The sequence below is a fragment of the Pseudonaja textilis genome, chromosome 2 (genome assembly GCF_049901715.1).
Source record: "Pseudonaja textilis isolate UNSWEBS1 chromosome 2, rPseTex1.2, whole genome shotgun sequence".
Lineage (NCBI taxonomy): Eukaryota > Metazoa > Chordata > Lepidosauria > Squamata > Elapidae > Pseudonaja > Pseudonaja textilis.
In genome coordinates, this window is record NC_141991.1 from 27,618,496 (window position 1) to 27,636,433 (window position 17,938).

General features: G+C 37.1%; 1 protein-coding gene across 5 annotated transcripts in view; it reads left to right on the top strand.

The window, feature by feature from the left end:
- The window catches only part of ATXN7 (ataxin 7), a 129,735-nt gene that overhangs the window by 23,839 nt on the left and 87,958 nt on the right, over positions 1-17,938 (top strand). For all 5 annotated transcript variants that reach the window (XM_087923601.1, XM_087923603.1, XM_087923600.1 and 2 more), the window contains exon 2: positions 1,643-1,729. The gene's annotated coding sequence lies outside the window, so the exon portion shown is untranslated. The remainder of the gene's footprint in view (positions 1-1,642; positions 1,730-17,938) is intronic.

The following is a 17,938-nucleotide window of genomic DNA, read 5'->3' on the forward strand; positions in this document are numbered from 1 at the left end:
TACAGATAATGTTGAACATTAAATTATATATGCATTCAATTACTGTTTGAAATTTTAGTAAATTAAGGAAATTTTTTTTAATGAAATCACTGCATAATATTTCTATGTGCATTTTTTGCAGTTTGGATATATATATTCAGATAGTTTAATTAAGAAGCAAAACTACAATGTGGGCATACAGATTATGGCATTAACATTTCTGTCTGTGTTTTAATGTTATCTGGAAGTTAAAATTTATATTGATGGAGATGAATCTGCTACTGACAATAATGTGTCTGTTAAAAAATGATTTTTTTCCCCATAGGTACAAGGTTGTTGGTGGAACCTGGTTTGATGAATTTGTGATTGAAGATTAGGACAGCTTTTGAATTTTGTATTTATTATATTTTTTTGAATCTGTATGTTATTTTTTATCTGTTTTTAAATTGTGAACTACCAAGAGTTATTTGCTTAGAAGAATAGCTGCATATGCTTCCTAAGTAAATAAACTGCCATTGACTGAAAGGACAGAGTGATTGCTCAGAATCTATGCTTTTGAGTTTGCTCTATAGGTGGGTCTTTCCCAAAACACCGAGATTATTGTTGATATCAAGCTATTACTACAAATTAAAATGTTTCATATTGCTTATACTGTACATTGAGCTGGTAGTTTTTTCAAGATCTGTCCGCTTTGAATCTTGAAAAACAACAGGGTGGTATGGTGGCACAGGTTCTGCCCCTTTTGGGCATGCATGTGGCATCACAAAGGAAGAGCTTGCATTATGATATCCTTTTCACCATTCTGACCCACTCTTGCCTGCCCCCTGCAGATGCTACTCTGTTGGGCTGCTCTGAGAGTTTCCCGACATTCTGTTATTGATGCCAAGAAAATAAAAATTATGAACTTGGTCAAGATTGGTTAGTAGTAGTATTTTAACGGTATATAGCAGTGGTGGCTAACCTTTTGGGGCTCCTGTGCCAAAAATTGTGAGTGCGCCAGTGCGACCGCACTCGTGTGCCAGCACCCAGAATGCAATGTGCGCCCCCACGCCCCCTATGCATGTACACGCAATCCCCCCCTCGCCGCCCCCTTACCTGCACTGCACCTCACAACTGATTTTTCGGCTGGTTTGAGGCCTTTTTCGGCCTCCCAGAGGCTTGGAAAAAGCCCCTGCGAGGCCTTTCAGGCTGAATTATAAGCCTGTTCTGTCACTTCCAGAGGAAACGGGTCCAGCCTGAGAAATCTTGCAGAGGCCTTTTCCAAGCCTCTGGGAGGCCGAAAAAGGCCTCAAACCAACCAACCCCCCCCCAATCAGCTGTGAGGCATGCGCGTGCGCAGTGAGGTAAGTTTGCCTGCAGCTCACGTGCCAGCACAAATGGCTCTGCGTGCCACTTTTGGGATGCGTGCCATAGGTTCGCCATCACGGGTATATAGTCTTTAAGTAGATCCTGAGGTGCATTCCGTTCTCCCTACATATGATTAGAATGTACTTTTCATATAATTCAAACTTATTTTGCAAATAAAAAAGCTTTATGATGGTTAAGCTTAAGCAGTTGGGTTCTAATAAGCTGGAGATTTATTAGTATTGTACAACCTGTATTATTTTGCTAAGGGCAAAATCTTATTACTGTAATAGTGATTTGATTATGTATTCCATTGCAGATTTAATCAGCTGTAAAAGGAAATTTCCACAATCCAGGCAGATGATGATCAATTGATATATCCACCTGATTTTTACCAGATTTTAAGGTATTGTGACCCACTAATCAATGCATTCACTCTTACACGTGCACACATATTAGAAAGCATGCTAATATTGAGAGAAAGTAGATTTTGGATCATGGTTTTTTTTATTTATTTATTTTGATTTGTCAGTCATTTACACAATAATAGATATAAGTATAAACATGAGTAAGAATACAGGAAATAGCTACGAATAAATGGGGACAATAGGTCAGGGACGGTAGGCATGATGGTGCACTTATGCACACTCCTTACAGACCTTAGGAATGGGATGAGGTCAATAGTGGTTAGTTTGAGGTTAAAGGAATGGGGTTAGAGGATGTAACAACAGAGTCAGGTAGTGCATTCCAGGCATTGACATTAATGTTCTTATTAAATCTTTTGTCCAATGACAGACCAGTGATCTTCTGCTAATAAATGAAGAGTACTGGGGATAATGATATCTGTTGCATAAGGAAAATGTTTTCCTATAAGGGAAAATTATACTCTCCCCCCACTTTTAAAGAAGACAGAGTCGCATATATAATTCAAAGAAAGGGAGATTGAGCACATTAAACGGGAAAGTGTCACTCCCTTACGACAGGAATAAACTGCTGTTTTATTGTTCAAAGATAACATTATTTTGCAAATATTTTAAATTTAATAACCTAGGAATGCATGTGTTGTGAACATTTGAATTAATAAAACAGGGATGCATGCATAAACTGAGGCCATATAGGGCCATGTATAACTCCCAAACCATTTTGTATAGCCCCCCCCGGAGTCTTCTAAAATTAGCTAATTAATATGAAGTCTCATCATCTTGAAACAAGAACGTTATTAATCTTAGTTTGAGATTTATAATTTTACTTTACCCTATAAGCCTTAAGATGAATAAACTTCTAGAAAGTGTTTGAAATCCAAGTAAAAACATAGCAAACATTAGCTATTTTTAGGTGGGAGGGTTGATATGTGTTTATATCTAAATGAAGCATAGGTATTCTTTGAGTTATGGCTATTCATTCAGTGACTATTTAAAGATGCAATATTGCTGAATGCGGGTCCTCATAGTTCTAGCCGTCGCAGCTTGCTCACAGTCGTGTCACAGCATCCCTGTCATAGGTCTTTTTTTCAAACCATGCTCAATTGGATTAACCCAAGAGAGACACAAAAAGCACTGGATTCTGGACAGATGGTTTCTTCATAACTCCTATGAGGATTGGAGATCTGGGGGTGAGGGATGTAAAAACAAACGTACCAAAGTGATATATGTGTGCTTCCTATATTCTTTTCTATTGCTATCACTATTCTGTTACTGTGACAGTTGCTATTACTCTGTATAGTAGAACCTCTGGTCATGACCATAATTTGTTCCATAACTTTGGAACAAATTTGATCGTGACCTGAACCTAATTTTGGAAATTTGGTGCTTACAAAAAAATGGCACAGAAGGGGAAATCGGCCACACAAAAAAATGTCAATTTTTTTGGTTGAAACAGGATTTGGTCATGATCAGAAGCGTTCGTGACCAGAGGTTCTGCTGTATTCTCTTCAATTACTATTACTCTGAAGTTTGTATTATACACTATTATTATTCAATAGACTCTTAATATTACCTATTACTATAGAACCTATTACTCTAGGACAATTACGCATATACTAAGCTTTATACTATTACTGCTATGCATCAACAGTTCTATCTTAAGTCCCCTCTCTCTGACATTTCTTCTGTTTCCCTTAATGGCCAGCATGTTGAGTTCTTGAATTCTTTTGTACATTGCACTTGGTCTTGATGGGCCTCTACACTTATCCTCCTCTCTTTTGAACCATCCACTGCTTCTGAAGGAAAAACATCTTCTTTTATTCAACTGTTTTACTCTGTTTGATGGTGGCGTAAGATACTTAAGATGTATCTCCTCTGTTCTCCTGTCTTCCCATACATGTCAAGGTTGCAGCTTTATTGACTATTCTTGTTATTTCCATTGTTCCTTACTGGCTTCCTACAAGCAAAGTCAATGGGTAAGCCAGTGGGAAGTCAGAAATCATAGTGATGTGAGGACTTCACTTAACAATTCATGTAGTCCAGACAGCAAACTGGACTACTAGAATTTGCCATTGCTAACAACATGATCATATGATATTAATGTTTAACCACCATGTCATGGAGCAATAGCAATTCCAATCCCAATTGCCACAATAAGCTGAGGACTACAGTAACGGTATAGGAAATAACAATAAAAATTCAACAAGTGATAAACATGTGTATACATAAATAAAGCAGTCAGCTCAGTGAATGTTATTTCTACGATAATCTAAATTATTCGTTGGGCGTCGCTCAAGTCCAATTCTTCCAGCTTCTTTCTGAAAAAAGAAAAGAATCCTTTTTAACTTTATGAAATCAGATTCCAAATGTAGTTCAAGGGAGAGTCATTTCCAGAGAGAAGGAGCTAAATGAGAAGAGGCCATATGAAATATGAGGTGGCCACTCTGCCATGTGAAAAAAATTAAATGACCCTTCAGCTACATTGAAAGTTGCAAGGTAGGGACATCTTTTGGACTAATTCTAGACTCAGTGCTTTCAGGATGTAGGTTGTCAGCATTTGAGAGGATCTAATTTTGGTGATATTATAATGTTATTCTCTGTGCAGCAGAGGCATAATCTGGAGGGAATTATCTTCTATCCCAAGCAATGCAGGACATTCTTAGATTGCTTGTAGATCATCTGCAATGTTCATCTCCATAGCAAGTATGTCTTTTTGCGATGAAATGTAATAGCTAGAAACATGCAAATCTACAAATCAGTTATGGTTTTAGTAGCATCTTTTGATATCATTGCTGTTTATCTAAAATCCTTTCTCCTTTTTTTTTTTAAAAAAAGCTTTTTATAGTTTGCCCTGTTACCATTACAGGACCAGAATCTGAGAAGTTGCTCAGCTAAAATAAAACCTCTTGCTTTCCTCAGAAATGATTGGTTGGGCAAATACTTAAAAGGATTCATAGCTGTGCTTTCTCTCCCTGAAATTAAACTATTACCGAAGCATGCATACCTTTTGTGTTTAATACTCTTGTGATGTATAAACTGCATAATAAAATCTGAACCAGATATATTTAGTCTGAAATCTTATACCTTGTCTTTCAGTCATTCAGTCAAATGATTAAGTGCAACATACATACTTAGCGCGCTGTTCCCTTTTAGGGGAACCAGTGATATGGTGAGTACAGAAAAGGAATGAGATGCAGTAAGAAAAAGAAATTAAATGTATCATACACGCAGAAAAATGAAATATAGTTCAAACTCGTTTAAGCATATATACTTATAAATGCATGCAGTAGTTGATCAGAGCCATGATGGGCGGGTGCAAGTCAATATCTGTGAGTCCACATCTTAATAACCACGGCATATGGAAGATTATGAACTTGAAATGTGAAAAGAACATATGATAAAGAATAAGAATTAATTAAAAAAAATAAATGGATGAAAAAAGTAACACATGCACTTACGAAAACTAAGATAAAGGAAAAGGATGTGGTTGATTTGAATGAAGTTGGATTCATATTGGAGTGGAATTGATAAGTAGAGCCATGGGAATATAATTTATTTATGAAAAAAGATTGTAAAATGTTTGTGAAAAAGTGGTATTAGTGGTATTCAGATTGTTGTATGTATCATAATAAGGATTCCTAAATTGGTGGTAGTTTCATGCTTCCCCTCATTGAATTATGATAATAAAAAGATCAGAAATTTGGGGAAGCAATTTAATTTTATTAAACATTACAATTTAAAAAGATTAAAATAATGCAAACTAAGAAAAAGAAAAGTAAAAGAAGTGCAGAAAATAAAAAGAAAAGGAAAATAAGAATACAATAAAGAAAATGAAAACAATATTTAAAGAAATTATCTCTCCTATGAACAATTTTAGTAACTTATTAACCTCTCATAAAATATAACAAATGATCTCTTCGTCCCGTATTCCATTTCTTATCTGTAAACATGCCTTAATGCTTCATTGTTCAGTTCTGGTCAGCAAAATCCATTAAGAGTTATCAGAGCTAACAATATACCTATTTTAACTTCAATCAAATAAACCAGCTTTATATTCCTTCCGTTTACTTTTAATAATTTTGATTTTTTATCCCTTCAAATAATGTCCTAGAATTTCTTTTGACTCCTTTTGTCCCTTTGCACAACATTCTTCAAATTTTTAACAAGTTCTTCTGTAACCCCAAAATAGGTAATTAATCCATGTCAGTCTTATTAATATGAAAAGATTTGTTATTTGTGCATCTCTTTTAATTATGAAGACATCAATTGGTTTCATTTGTACATTCAGTGTACCATCTTTTTCCATATCATTCTTGTAGCCTGTCATTTTTAAATCCACTTTCAGATCAGTCTCAACATTGTCCAGTAAAATTTGTTACTTCTTTGTTAGATTAATTTCTCTAGAATCATCTACAACATAAAGTGTTGTAAAAGGCAACTTTTGTTTTCTGAGAAGGAAACAAAAAGATCAGGACACATCTCCTTCAGCAGCCAACAATCAAGTAGGATTAACACCAAACAAACAAACAAAAATAAAACAATACTCTGATCAAAGAACTATTGAGGAAGAAAAACATACCCCTATTAACACCAGCTACTGTATATAAACAGTGAAACCCATACTCAGTAGCGCTGATGATGTTATCTAGTTGGGTAATGAAACAGCTACAAGCAACCAATTAAGCTCAGAGAACACCAAGGACTTTACAGTTTAACTCTGAGCCATATATATTCTCTTTTATTAGATTAATGTCTATAGAAAGGATGGAGGGGATATGGAAACAATTAGGAGAAGAATGAAAAATGTGTGGAATGTATACTAGTGGAATGTATAAAAATTATGTTGGGTGGAATGATGAAGTGAACAGCTCTAGGATAGGAAATTTATTATTGTACTGATGCTAGAAAAGTGAGTGTGAGAAAGACATAGCATAGAATGTATACTGAGAAAGATAACTGCAAAGAATATAGTGAGGGAGGTAAGGAATTGTTAATATGAAAAGAGGCAAACAAAATGCAGAGCTGTTGGAATGTGTTGGTAGGTGAAAGGATAGAAAGAGAAGAAGAGATACAATGAAGTGGCTTTAGCTATATTTTATTTTTCTTAACTTGTCTTAATTTTTGTCTTTCTGTTTCTTATTCCTTACTTGCTTTTTATATAATATATTGAATGGGATGAGTACAGTATTTGTGTGTGTGTGTGTGTGTGTGTGTGTGTGTGTGTGTGTGTATGAAGAAAAATATCTTTAGAAAGTGTGACTCAGAAGACTATCCTCAAAATTAGTTTTTCCTGTTTTTGTTTTATAATAAATTTATGATAAATTCCCAAGAGTTGAGCAGAAATTGTATATTAAATTAAATTAAAAACCTAGTGTCGGGTGTACAATTTCATACAAGGTAAATTTTACCTCTCTTGCATTTTACTGGATACATTATTTTATTGATTCCATATTATTTCTCTAAGATTATTAGCAGTCTTATTATTCAAGTAAATAGTATTTTAAAGTAATTGAAGGTCTTTATAATGACTCACAAAATGGAATGTTTGGATATTTTGGATGTGTGATGTGACATATTTCACTTAGTCCTCCAGGAAAAAATTGAAGGCAAATGAGGTCCAGGCAGGAGAAAAACATCATGGCTTCAAAATCTAAGGGACTGGCTTAGACAAAACTCAGCAGCACTTTTTCGTGTTGATAAAAATAGAATTGCCAACATGATCACCAATGTCCAATGACAGATATGGCACAAGAAGAAGAAGAATGACTCAACTACCTCTTTGGTTGGGCAGTTGATTAAGCAAATGGGAGAAAAATTGACACCTCGTCTACTAACAGGAATGGGTTACAGCTTTTGTAGGTCTCTGTTTTTTTTTTCATTATAGCTAAAGCCCTTTCATATTTGTTCCATTACATTTCATGCAGATATTTAGGGATGAGAGTTGGTTGTGTCATACCAATTTTGTCACTGTCCCTCCTTATCTCTCACCTTCCAGACACCTATCCATTACAGTACAGCATCGAAAATGATAGTACCAATTATTCACATGTAATTAACACAGCACAGCCAAAAATGATTATTAGGCCCAACTACAACGGGAAGCAAAAATATGGGCCCCTATTTGTACCAGGGATAGAAGATTTTAGAGGGCAAAATGTATGCCTTCAGCCTTGCAGATGCATAATTCATGTGAAAACCTCTCTGTCTTGTCCTACTGTTAGAGTGTAGTCCTTAGCAATTAATGTGAGCCTTAGGGGTGATCTTGCATTCAAGACACATTTTAAATTCCTGATTTAACAGATAAAATACCAGTAATATAGATGTTTTTTTTTATATTTTTAGTAACATTTAAAATAAGAGAAGGTAATTTTATACAGTTTTATTTGACAGCTGAAATGAAATCTTTGACATAATGAAATGACATATTTTCTGTAATGATTAATTTTTTAAATTTTATTCCGGAGGTTAAATTACTCATTGTATTTCAGATATGCAAAAATGGTTAAATCAGATAAAGGATAAAATAGTGAGCATTTCAGCAAATCTCTTACTATAGGGTGCATCTTGACTAGCTGTTAAAATCAGGTTAGATAAGATCAAATAAATCTTTCTGGAATCTGCTCGAGTAAATTTTCAATAATAAAGATTCTTAAATAATTGTGTGGAAAGGGAAATAGTGGTTTTGTCTCTGTGTGTTTTTGCTTCTTTGTTTTAATATTGTTTTTCTATCAAATATGATAGAAATGTAGATCTAAAGTTAAGATTGAATATGCATTCTGGCCATCAAGATGGAATAAGTTTAAAAACACAAGTATATCAGGCACTGTCTTGGTCATAATGTTGGGAATTATGAAAATATATGTTTTTTTTTTCATAATAAGCTTTGTGTTTCACATGTATGGGTTTTGTATGTGATTGTGTTCCACAAAGTTCACAATCTTTCATTGTGCTCCACAAAGTTCACAAGCGTTGGGAACTTTTGGCAGGAACTGTATTCACTGTATAAAGATGAGGCTACAGTAAATTCCTCTCTTTTTTGTCTCATTTAGCAGCTTTTTAGAATTTTCTTTTCTGTAATTGTTCTGGTAAATTATTCAACTACTATTCAGCTCTAAGAATGAGTTTATTAATCAGTTTATTAAAACTGTTTATTCAGTGATTGAAGTTTTGAAAGCATTGAAAGAATGGTGTTTCCAGCACCCACGCTGACCCATGCTGTGCTCCTCGTGCCTCCCTTCACACACTTGCGCACCTTCCCTGACTCGCCACATTCTCACACAACTCTCCCCCCCAACTTGCACTGCACCCTCGCATACCCTCTCCAATTCTTTTGGTACCTCCCTCTGCACATTCTCATTCTCCCCTGCCTGATCAGCAGCAGCCACTTACCTGCCTACCACCCTGAACTGACTTTGGTTGTGGGAAGCTGTCAGGAATTTGCCTCGCCCTACAACAGTGGGATTCAGTTAATGATTGCAGCCAGCACTACAGGGCTTCTTGGTGCTGAACAGTGCAGTCATACCACTTAATTATGGAAATTCTGGTCCCAAAGACTATCTCTATGGTTAGTGTAGATCAGGGGTGTCAAATTCAAGGCCTATGGGCCGGATCTGGCCTGTGGGGTGCTTAGATTTGGCCCATGGGGTTGCCCTGGAAATAGCGAAGGATGGGCCTGCAGTGCCTCTGCCAGTGAAAATGGAGCTGGGGAGAGCTGTGCGTGACCCACCCGCACTCTGTTTTCAGCTGCGACAGCCTCCAGCCCTGTGCCAGTGAAAATGGAACTTGGGGGCTCCATTTTTGCTGGTAGAGGGCTGCAGGAGGGCATCACAGCTGAAAACGGAGCCTCCATGAGTGACATCGAGCTGGTCACGACCTCTGGCCACACCGTCCCCACAGCCATGCCCCCTGACCCTCCCAAAGTCAAACATGACCCTGATGTGGCCCTCAATGAAATCGAGTTTGACACCCCTGGCGTAGATCCATTGCTACTGCATAATCTGGGCAACTTTTGTCCATTGTATGGACAACTTTTGTCCTTTTCTCCACTCTTAGAAGATTTTGTTCTTTATTTAAGCTTTCACTGTTGCAGCAGATCCAAGACATCAATCCTTGGGTACCACCCCACATGCACAAATAGAATGTTTTCTGATTCTGAAGGCCAGAGCCCAGAAGAAAAAAGAAACTGGACTTTCAGTTCCATCCCTCTGCTATTATTTCCAGTGCATCTGCAGTACTTTAATTACTGGCATCTCTCTCCCATTTACCCATTATGTCCTTGTGACAGCAAGGGACCAATAACACAAAATTCTCTTGTGTTGACTCCATTTTAAAAGATTTAGGACCATTGGCCACTTAACCAATGTTCTTATCCAGGATCTTCCTCCTGATCTCATGTGAGCTGTAGCAATAGCAGTAGCACAGACTTATATACATACTGCTTCACAGTGCTTTACAGCCCTCTCTAAGCAGTTTACAGAGTCAGCATATTGCCCCCAACAATCTGGGTCCTCATTTTACCAACTTCAGAAGGATGGAAGGCTGAGTCAACCTTGAGCCTGTGACATTCGAACTGCCAAACTTCTGGACAGACGGCAGTCAGCAGAAGTAGCCTGTAGTACTGTATTCTAACCACTGCACCACCATGGCTGTAGTAAGTCTTCACCAGATGAATTTATTTGTAGGATTTTTTTTTTTTAACCTGCCACCATTCCAAGTCTTTCTGCATGTCCTGGGCAAGGTGTTATTATGGAGTCCGGTGATCTTACAAAAGTATAAATACCTCTGTCCCTGACCCAAATATGCTTTTTTCTGGAGGCAGCTGGACTTCCTTGTTTTTTCTTGAAGACATTTTGCTTCTCATCCAAGAAGTTTCTTTAGCTCTGACAGGATAGTGGGGAATGGAAGGATTTATACTCCTTGCAGACAGCTGATCATTTGCATGCTTTTAAAGGGTCGTTGAGGCACTTGGAGGTTTATCTGTGTTCTCGGGGTCACCTAAATAGTGCTCTTGGTTCCTGTAATCTGCACTTTTTTCTCTGGAAATCCACTCCTACTCCCACTCTATTCCAAGGGTGTTCATCTCAAATTGTATAGCTCAGGGGTAGGGAAACTTGGCTCTTTTATCACTTATGGACTTCAACTCCCAGAATTCCTGAGTGAGCCATAAAAGGTTCCCCATCCCTGGCCTACTGGTTTTTCAGTTGTGGGAGAAATCAATTTTTGACTTGAATGGGACTGTTTATGGCTCACTCAAGAATTCTGGGAGTTGAAGTCCATAAGTGATAAAAGAGCCAAGTTTCCCTACCTCTGGTATAGCTAAAAGTCTTTAGAATTAGAATTCTTTATTGGCCAAGTGTGATTAGACACACAAGGAATTTGTCTTGGTGCAAATGCTCTCATTATACCTAAAAGATACATTCATCAAGGTCAAGAATCATAAGGTACAACACTTAATGATAGTCATAGAGTACAATAAGCAATCAAATCATACTAGGAAGATTCTCAGTCACCCAGGTCATGGTTGTCCCAAAGGTGGTTTTTTCCAGAGGCAAGTAGACTTTCTTGTTTTTTCTTTGAAGATGTTTTGCTTCTCATCCAGGAAGCTTTTTCAGCTCTGAAAGGATAGTGGGGAATAGAAGGATTTATACTCCTTGCAAACTGCTGGTCATTTGCATTTTTTTTGTTGCTGTCCCTGACACAATTTCTCGACTATGATATCGCAACAAACATAGCTAGTGTCCCCATCAAGTGTCTACAGTGAATTATTGTCTCTGATGTTCCACTTGCTTTAGAGCAGCCCCACCCCACAAACTTGGCAACTTTAAGACTTGTGGACTTCAACTCCCAGCATAGCAGGCTGGAGAATTCTGGAAGTTGAAGTCCACAAGTCTTAAAGTTGCCAAGTTTGGAAACTTCTGCTTCAGAGAAAGTTGCCACAGATTCCTAAATCAGGATCAGTCTGTGGCCTCAATTATGTTATATACTGGGTTTTCTGCCTGTTACATGCATCCTTGCCTGCAATTCCCTACTTGCCTTAGAGATGGCTGTGTTTTGTTTTTTTATTGAGGAGCAACCATTTTTAGGATACATGTGATTATGACTTCTTGTTGCTGTTTCCCTTCCATCTGTCATTCAGATGCCAAGGTTAACAGATAACAGGTAATCGGAGTTGGAAGGGACCTTGTAGGTCATCTAGTACAACCCCCTGCCCAAGCGGGAGACCCTACACCATTTCTGACAAATGGCAGTCCAGTCTCTTGAAAGTCTCAAGTGATGGCATTCCCACAACTTCTGAGGACAAGCTGTTCCATTGGTTGATTGTTCTCACTGTCAGAAAGTTCCTCCTTATTTCCAGGTTAAATCTTTCCTTGTTCAGTTTCCATCCATTATTCCTTGTCTGGCCTACAAACGCTTTAGAAAATAGCTTGACCCCCTCCTCCCTGTGGCAGCCCCTCAAATATTGGAAGACCGGTATCATGTCTCCCCTGGTCCTTCTCTTTACTAGACCAGCCAAGCCCAGTTCCTGCAACCGTTCTTCATCTGTTTTAGCCTCCAGTCCCCTAATCATCCTGGTTGCTCTTCTCTGTAGTTTTTCTAGAGTCTCAACATCTTTTTTTATAATGTGGTGACCAAAACTGGATGCAATACTCTAGGTGTGGTCTTATTAAGGCTTTATAGAGCGGTATTAGTACTTCCCTTGATCTTGACTGTATCCCTCTGTTAATACAATTTAGGATTGCATTAGCTTTCTTGGCTGCTGCTGCACACTGCTGGCTCATATTTAGCTGGTTGTCCACTAAGACTCCAAGATCCCTCTCACAGTTACTGCTATTGAGCCTGGTTTCACCCAGTCTGTATGTGTACCTCTGGTTTTTCTTGCCTAAGTGTAGGACTTTACTTTTTTCTACATTGATTTCATTTTATTATATATAGCCCAGTGTTCTAGTCTATCTTCTTGGGTGTTAGCTATTCCTGCCAGCTTAGTATCATCTGCAAATTTGGTAAGTTCCCCTTCTATTCCCTCATCTAAGTCGTTCATGAAGATATTGAAGAGTACTGGGCCTAAGACAGAACCCTATGGCACCCCACTGCTTACTTCCCTCCATGTAGGCTTAGACCCATTAAGGATTACTCATTGAGTACCGTTTGCCAGCCAGTTGCGAATCCATCTAGTGGTGGTGCTATCTATTCCACTTTTTTCTAGCTTACTAAGAAGTAGGTTGTGGTCTTTGTCGAATGCCTTGCTGAAATCTAAATATATTATGTCCACAGTATTTTGCTGGTCTACTAATTTAGTCACTGTGTTGAAGAATGAAATAAGATTGGTTTGGCATGATCTGTTTTTAACAAACCCGTGCTGACAGCTAGTTATTACTTTACTTGTTTCTAGATGTTGGCAGATTTGTTTTTTTATTATCTTTTCCAGTATCTCCCTGGGCATTGATGTTAGGTTGATTGGTCTGTAGTTTCCTGGGTCTGTTTTTTTTCCCCTTTTTTGAAGGTGGGAACCACACCAGCTCTTTTCCAGTCCTCTGGTAGTTCCCCGGTGCTCTAGGATTTTTGAAAGATATGGTGCAGTGGTTCTGAGATGACCTCTGCCAGCTCCTTTAAAACTCTGGGATGTAATCCATCAGGCCCCGGTGATTTGTTTTCATCAAGATCAGACAGGTGTTCTCTTTCTATATTTTTTTGCTGATTTTAACTTTTATTTCTGGTCTGTCTTTTACAGTTATGTTTTTGGTGGGTTGAGCTATAGTTTCTTTTTGCATGAAGACAGATGCAAAGAATGAGTTAAGATTCTAATAATATTTGGGCATACACAGAGTAGATTATGGCATGTCTCTTTGAGCTTGTATCTTTCCATGTAGCACCTAATTTTTCAACTAATACAGGATTCGGCAACTATTGCTGTTCCTGCCCTACTTAAAATGGTCAAAGAGTCACAATTTCTTTAATGCTTGATATATTAATTTTAATCTATTGCAAAGCATGTTTTAATGATTATCACATAATCAAATCCCTTTAAAATTTGAGTGACTCATGGGAGTAGCGAACAATATAATTATTTCTCCTTGTGCTATGTATGTATGAATTTAGTTTCCTAGTTTCAACCTCAATAAAAAATCTGTTTCTGAATCCTCATTATTCCACAATGAGTTGATGCTCTGCAATTTTAACCACTGAAATTGTGAATCGGAGGGCTCTTCTCTCTGTGTTGGAATACTGATTGATTCATGGCATGTAGAAGAGCACTGTAGTGATGGCCAGCCTAATATGAAATCTAAATTGGCAGGGGATAAAAACTAACAGACTTTTAAAATCATTTAGATTTAACAGTCTTTTCCGCCATCATCTAGTTGAAGAGGGAGATATTTTTGTAGAATGTGGAATTTTGGACAGCTTTAACTGGTTAAGAAAAAAGGATTGAACGTAATACATATAAACTGAAAAGAAGGAAGTGACAGAGGGATCACACTATATATACATGTTGTTCTGTGCCTACCAAACAGCTACTTAAGTTTTCTGAGCCTTTATATAAACTGCCCAATACTAGTTAATATACTGCATAGTCCTATAGATGCATATTATGGTACTTAAAACTAAATGCCATTGAATTCAGTCAGACCTTCTCCTTATTGAGGAGGTAAGAAGGGACCAGAAATTTGAAAGTAGTTGAGTAGTCTCTTCTGTTAAGTACAACTGTGATTAAATAGATGTTAGGTATATTTTTCAGTTGGTGTATTTAAATAGGAACCTGGCTGAACTTTTTAATTGCTATGGTTTTGATCATATGTTTTAAAGTTTAATTTCCTACAACAACGTAGCATTTATTATATATCAAAAAGTGAGCTTTTCTTTTTTAAAAAAAATTGTTGTGATTGAGCATAAATTATTTTCATTTCATATTGTGATAATGAATGCAGTTATTTTCTTTCGTTTGCTCTCTTGAGGCTTGCTTTCTCTTGTATTATGCATACTCTTTGCTTTCTCAGTAGAGGGCATGATCTTATTATGGCTCAAGAGGGCTTGAAAAATCCTTCTTAAGAAATATTCATTGACAAACACTGTTAAACACTACATCAAAACTTGATTTCTCACATTTGCTTTCCACTTGAATGCACAATGATCACTCAGTTACATTGGTACAAGCCTCACATGAAGACAAATTGTTTCTAATGACTGTATAATAATAGGAGAGAGAGAGAGAGAGAGAGAGAGAGAGAGAGCAGGTTGTTATATTCTAATAATAAAGAGTTAACTTAGCATTTCTTCATGAAAGAGCCTGTGACTGATTGACAGATTCTGAAAACTTGTCCTTCTGTATCTAATACTCTTGTTGAGTTTTGTTTTTCCTTATGTTTACTCATGTCCAAATTAGAGACTGCCAGGACAAGTCCTTGCAGTTTTCTTGGCAAGGTTTTTCAGAAGTGCTTCATTATTATTTTTTTGTAATTGATGAGATATATTTGTTACATACTTATTGTCAGCTGGTGCTCCATTCAAAATCCAAGAAAGAAATACTTAGACTCCTTTAATCAGAGAAAAGATATCTTTTACTGGAAATCAAGTGGTAGCAACAAAAGAATTCTGAATCTAAAAAAATGGGCACGTAAATCACATATACAAAGTAATGGCAATGTTCCCACCCCCAATAGTTCAATTGGCTCATCCAATTAAAAGTTGTGTAAATCATCATGTGGGTATCTCCAGGTGGTGATGAGGCTTCTGTCCGTTGACCTTGACATAGTTTGATAAAGAGTTGCAGCTGCGCATAGCATAGGATAGAAACCTAAGCAAGAATGTACCCCCCCCCCAGCTTATACAGTTCTGGTTTGTAACACCTCCAGCTCACATCCCATAACTATTCCCCCCTCCTCCCCGCATTACTTATGACAGCCGAAAGATGCAAAGCAAAGGGAGAAAATCTTGAAGGCTGACACCTATTCTAAGAGTAAGATAGAAAGACCTGTCCTGAATCTTTCTGTTACCTTGATTGGTTTTATTTTTCTTCATGTTCATGGTCTATTCCATTTCAAAGGCTCAGAATTTCTATTTTCATTTTTATAGTTTCATTGCAGTGCTTCCTTCCTAATTAAAGTTCCAATTTTTGGGTTGAAGTTGTAGCTAGCTACTCATGGTTTGCTACAATTCACCCACAAGACTTACACTGCATATTACAGTTGTACTCTGCCTTCATGTAGAGAGTTAGAGATAATCACCAAAGCCTTATGAAATGTAAGACTGATCTCATGTATGAATGACCATGTGAACTAACTTAAAGGAAAAAGTCTTGCTTCTTCATAATTATAATAGAAGACCTTGTAGATGACCAGGCTGAACCCGAGGGAGGAGTCAAACTTGTCATCAGTCACGAGTCCCTGTATGCCCACAAGAAATCTAAGTCCAACCCACCTTGAATTCCTTTTTATTCTTAACTCCCACTAATTTCCTTGACCATTGTAGTTCTGATTCTTTTAGAGAGCTTAAGCTTGCAATAAATCTTTATACACATTTAAACTGCCTGGATCTCCTGATTTCCTGGCACTTGACAGAACTTTCCCCAATTCAAGTTTTTTTTGTAATGTGAGAAGATTAGAAACATTCTCTCACTATACATTAGACATTGGCACTTGATCACCACAAATTTATTGCTTCCATTGTCAAGTTGGTGACCATTTTTATAGATCATTTAATATAGATCTATAACTTTTTTCCTTCTGTTCAAACACATAGATTCCTGCAGAATAAACTTTTAATAAAAGATTTAGCTCAATTTAATAGAAAGGTTCCTAGGCCGATATAAACCAAATCTGGACTTTTAATGTCTACTTTTTATTTATATATATTTTGGGGCAAGAACTGAAATAACTCATTCGGTGTCAGATATATCTGTCCTGCTGGTTTACAAGCATTAGGGTTTTTTTTCTCATTGTTGCAGAATGCATTAACTTCTCTTGGTTAAACTTAATTTATTATGTTTTTCAGTATTGGAATTGGCTTCATGAAAGACTGTAAGGCATGTATCTAGTTAGTATTGCACATATGCACAGGTGCATATAATAAAGCATAAGACATGTTTTTCTTAGAGAAACTTTATTATGAGAGAATTTGAGAATTTAGCTTCAGTGCATTGAAAGTATAATATATTGAATTCTAGTTAACATCAGCTGTAAGTAGTTATTGACTTACAACCATAATTGTGTCCACAGTTATTTATTTTTTAATTTTTATTTTATTTGTCAATTGCTTACAAGATAATAGGTATAAGTAAAAACATAGTTATGAATACATGGATACATATAAGAAAAATAAAAGGAACAATAGGACAGGGACTGTAGGTACGTTAGTGTGCTTATGTACGCCACCTACAGACCTCTTAGGAAAGGGGTGAGGTCAATAGTAGACAGTCTAAGGTTAAAGTTTTTGAGGTTTGGGGAAGAAACCACAAAGTCAGGTAGAATATTCCAGACATCGACCACTCTGTTTCTGAAGTCGTATTTCCTGCAATCAAGTTTGGTGCGATTAATCTTGACTTTGTATCTATTGTTTGCTGTTGTGTTGTTATGGCTGAAGCTGAAGTATTCATTGACAGGGAGGACACTGCAATGTAGGATTGTAAATACTATACTTAGATCGGACCAAAGGCGTCGTAGTTCTCGGTTTTCTAGGTCTAGAATTTCGAGTCTGGTGGCATAAGGTATTCTACAACGAGTAGAGGAGTGGAGAACTCTTCTTGTGAAATGTTTCTGCACTTTCTCCACTGTGTTAATATCAGAAACGTAATGTGGGTTCCAGACTGATGAGCTGTATTCGAGTATTGGTCTAGCAAATGTTTTGTATGCTCTAGTTATTAGTGTAATATTGCCAGAGAAAAAGCTACGTGAGATTAGGTTAACAACTCTTAACGCGTTTTTGGCTATGTAGTTACAGTGGGCTCTAGCACTTAGGTCATTTGAGATGAGTATTCCAAGATCTTTGACAGAGTTTGGATCATCAAGAAGGTCTTGACTATTCAGCCTGTATTTTATTTTCTGATTTTTTTTCCAATATGTAGGACAGAGGATTTATTTGTTGAGATTTGAAGTTGCCATTTTTTTGACCATTCTGATACATAGTCAAGGTCCTTTTGAAGGGTAGCAGTATTGTCTGTGGTATTGAATAGCTTTACATCATCAGCGAAGAGAACGCAGTTG